The following is a 4,403-nucleotide window of genomic DNA, read 5'->3' as shown; positions in this document are numbered from 1 at the left end:
GCCTTGCTGATCTCCACCAGCATTTGCTTCCCCAGTCAACTTGAATGCAACAAAGGAAACTTTCTACTCCTCAATACAAGGGAGCACTACCAAGATGTCCTCAATATCTTGAACTTAATTCTTAGCCACTAATGGGTCGGCCCCTCCAAAAAACGATGGGGCTTCATACATGTGAACTGCTCAATCGTGCAGCTCCGTTCCCCTAAACTCCTAGCCATTTCTGGCATCACCTTCTAAGTGACGTTACGTAATACCACTAATACACTTAACACACTAGGATCTAAAAATAATCTTTTATGACCATTCATTTTATCATCCTTAATCCCAATTTAGGATTTATTCCTACCACTAAAAAACAAGACCCAACGATAGTTTACTATGGTTTTCCTAAAGTCATCACCCTAGGAAAATCATAGAAACAATTAGGGAATTTCCTGCCTCCAAGCTGCAAGATAGAACCCTAAATTCCAATCTCATCCTCTAACAACAACTGACTCATATCTCAATCTACCCATTACCTATTCTCCTCACAATCCATTCATATACTCTAGTATTGTTTTCCATTGTTTACTAAAGTTTACAGAACCTAACAACCTAAACTCTAATACCAAAATGTAATGACCTAAAATTTCATACCATTTTTTTTTTCTTTCCAAATAATATATAATTTTTTTCCCAAATAGTATATAAAATATATTGATAATCATTTTACTCTGATACCCCTAAAATCACCTATACAATGGAAAGCATAAAGTCATACATCCATAATTACAATACCAAAATTCAGTATTAATACATACATAATTATACATCATCCCAGCACCTTATACCCAACACTCCTCAATACTACTCAAAAATACAATCCCCTGATAACATTTACCCTTCAGACAAGGTAATGTAGACGACCTCTCTACCTGCGAGCCTAATCCGCTCGTCTAGTTGGATCACCTGAAAAATGTTAATTTCTTGGGATGAGACAATGCTCAGTAAAAAGAAATATGCTATTACTAGTGTGTGGCAACTGAGTCTATGTAAATAATTTACTACTTAAAATACAATTGTATTATCTGAGTTTTCTATTTATCCATACTGATAAGAATATAATATATTTGTTGTTCTTCTGTAAATTTATATATATATATATATATATATATATATATATATTACTGAGAAATATCCATGGAAATCTGTATGTCATTATGTAACCCCTCATGACAGGGTTGTGCGGCTCGTAGACTAGACTTAACTCTAGTTGGCCTACAAGGATAAGTCACCTGAATACTTTATCAATCCTTAGTCTACCCATACTGCAATCCCTCCAAAGGCACGGTACTGGTATCTACCTCGTCAAACTGGCCTCCTCAACCTAGATTTCTAGGGAGCTTGCAATCCCTACATAGGCACAGTTGACGGAATCCACACACTATCTAAGATATATGGTTACACTCTGTTATGAAATAGCAACGGTACCATGCTCTGCTAACTGAATCTGTCTAAAATAATTCATCAGGGATCTGATACTGTATAATACTAATATATATATATATATATATATATATATATATAATTATCTTACTTTTTCATCATAATTCCAAAATAACCATAACACTATAAATCTTATCTAAAATACTGTATTATCTTTTTAAAACAACTGTAATATCTAACTGAAATAACTGTAATATATGACTGAATAAGTTGTAATGTCTGAGTGTTATGGTTTTGAAATCATGGCATTCTGTAAATACTGTAAAATATCTATCTGTATAATATCTATAAAATATATGTCTGATAAATATCTGTCTATACAATATCTATCTGTAAAATATATCTATCTATATATACATTGTAATTCATAATTCTGTAAAATCTAGTAAAACATGTTTGTATGCAAAAACACTGTAAATCATGATATTATGAAAAACTGTATAAATCTTGAACTGATATAATATTAACTCATGCCACACAATTAAATAAATAAAAACCCCCGTAATAAAATCTGTATTTTCTGATAATAAAAATAATTTATACCCTATAGAATTCGCCCCGAAACACATATATACTATTGATGAAATTTATGAAATTCCTAGCATAGCATATTTCCCTCACCTTGGCTAACTGAACTCATCTACCGATTCTAACTCAAGCCCACAACGTTCATAGTTCCATTTCCCTGAAAATATCATACATATATGTATTTTCCTATCAAATAACTGAATTTGAAAAATAATCACATACTCGCATTTCTCAAATTATAAACTATTCATTATCTTACTTGGAATCCTGAGAACACCCACTAAAAACCTAGCATGTCTACCGTGTATATACCAACCTTGAATTGTATAAAATCCCAATTTCTCAATTTAACCTCATAAATACATTCATATCTAATCTTATACCTTCAATAAATTAATAATCAATCCAAAAATACCCAAACAACACCCATACCCTCAGTTTTGGGATGGTGCCCCAAAACTCCAAATTGAAATTCTGCTCTACTTACGTTGTAGAGAATCTTCCCAAGAACCCTGTAGTGGTTCCTGATTGTCCATTTGGCTTAGGATTTAAAAAAATTGAGGTAAGAGTGTGAATTTACCTTACCTAAAAAAGTATGCCTACGTTGATCCTACGACTAATTCGCTCCAGTAGATATGTCGGTAGCAGAGTTAGAAACCCAACGGTATCTTCCGTTTTTCAATTGGTTGAATATTTACCAAGAAATTGAGGTGAGAAGGGAGGAGGATGGAGGAGTTAGAAAGTAGAGAGAGAGAGAGAGAGAGAGAGAGAGAGAGAGAGAGAGAGAGAGAGAGAGAGAGAGAGAGAGAGAGAGAAATAAAAGTTGGCGCAAAAGGCTCTGAAATTCACTTCCTGATTGTTCAGGAAGGAATTTCACATTCCTTACAAGGTATATATATACCTTGTAAGAAATGCGAATATATATATACATATATCTTTATTCTAATAAGTTTTTATGATCATTAATGCCCTATTCATTTTATTTATTTATTTATTTAATAATAATAATATTTATTTATTTACTTTTTTTTATTTTTATTTTACTACTGCTACTATTATTATTATTATTATTATTTACACTTCCATGCATATAATTTTTTGGGGCATTACAAGATGGCTATTAACACACTAAAGCCCTGAAATCCATTGCCCTCAAAGTTTCCAAGGAAAGCTCTAGTGACGAGGATGACGAAGAGATGGTTAAAGATGACATAGCCCTTATTACCAAAAGACTCAAAAAGTTCTTCAAGAAAAACAAGAAATTCACGAGAAAATTCTGGGGGCTCAAGGATGGATAGAGGAGAGTCAAGTAGAAGAGAGTCAAAAGTAGAACTGCATACTTGCAACAACTGCAAGGAGGTTTGACATATCAAACCAGAGTGTCTACTACTCAAAAAGGATTCCAAGAAGAAGAAGAAGAAGAAGGCTATGAAGGCCACAACTTGGGATGAATCAAGCTCAAATAGTTCAGAAAGCGAATCAAGCAATCAAGAAGTTGCAAACTTCTGCTTTATGGCATTAAATGATGAAATGGTACAAATTTCTTCTTTGAGCTCATTTATTGAATCATGTGATGAATCTTATGATGAAAGCATGCCCTCTTATGAGGAACTACAAAAAGAGTTATTTAAGGTTCATAAGATTCTAGTAAAGATGTCTAAAAAGAATGTGATTTTGAAAAATGAAAATAAAAGTTTGGAAAATGAATTAACAAATTTAAAAAGAATATCACGCCACTCTTGAAAAAAGAGGATTTGAATATTACAAGATTAGAAAATGATATTGAAACATTGACAAAATAATTAGAAGACTTAAAATCCCATGCTACCATTGAAAACGAGAAGGATTTGAATATTACTAGCTTAGAAAGTAAAGTTGAAGACTACTCCAAAATAATTTATAAATTTACGAGCAGGAAAGATAATTTTGATAAGTTAGTAGGTTCTCAAAAGATGACATTGGATAAAGAAGGCATCGGTTTTAATGGTAAAGAAAAGAAGAAAAAAGAAAAACTTTTACATGGGGTATTTTGTGAAAGAGTCTAAATTTTATACTAGCACTTCTTCGAATAATGCTTATACTCACACCACCTGTTTCTTGTAAAAAAAGGAAGGGTTATATCAAATTTGATTGCCCATTTAAAAGGAAAAATATGAAAACTAAAAAGGTTTGGAAAATTAAGAAAACATCTAGTACTAATCCCTTGAGACTCAATGAAGAATGGGTACCAAGAAGAATTACATAATCTTGAAAACAGTGTTCCCTTAGATCTTAGGAGTAGTAATCTATTAAAGATAAAGTAGATTCACCAATACCTAAATGAAAAGGGTTAGTGATGACTAAATAAGGCTTTGATAGTGGATAGTTTTAAAATGTCAAATCCTAGTATA

The sequence above is a fragment of the Malania oleifera genome, chromosome 2, assembly GCF_029873635.1.
Source record: "Malania oleifera isolate guangnan ecotype guangnan chromosome 2, ASM2987363v1, whole genome shotgun sequence".
NCBI classification, from domain to species: domain Eukaryota; kingdom Viridiplantae; phylum Streptophyta; class Magnoliopsida; order Santalales; family Ximeniaceae; genus Malania; species Malania oleifera.
Note: the sequence above shows the minus strand (reverse complement) of the source record.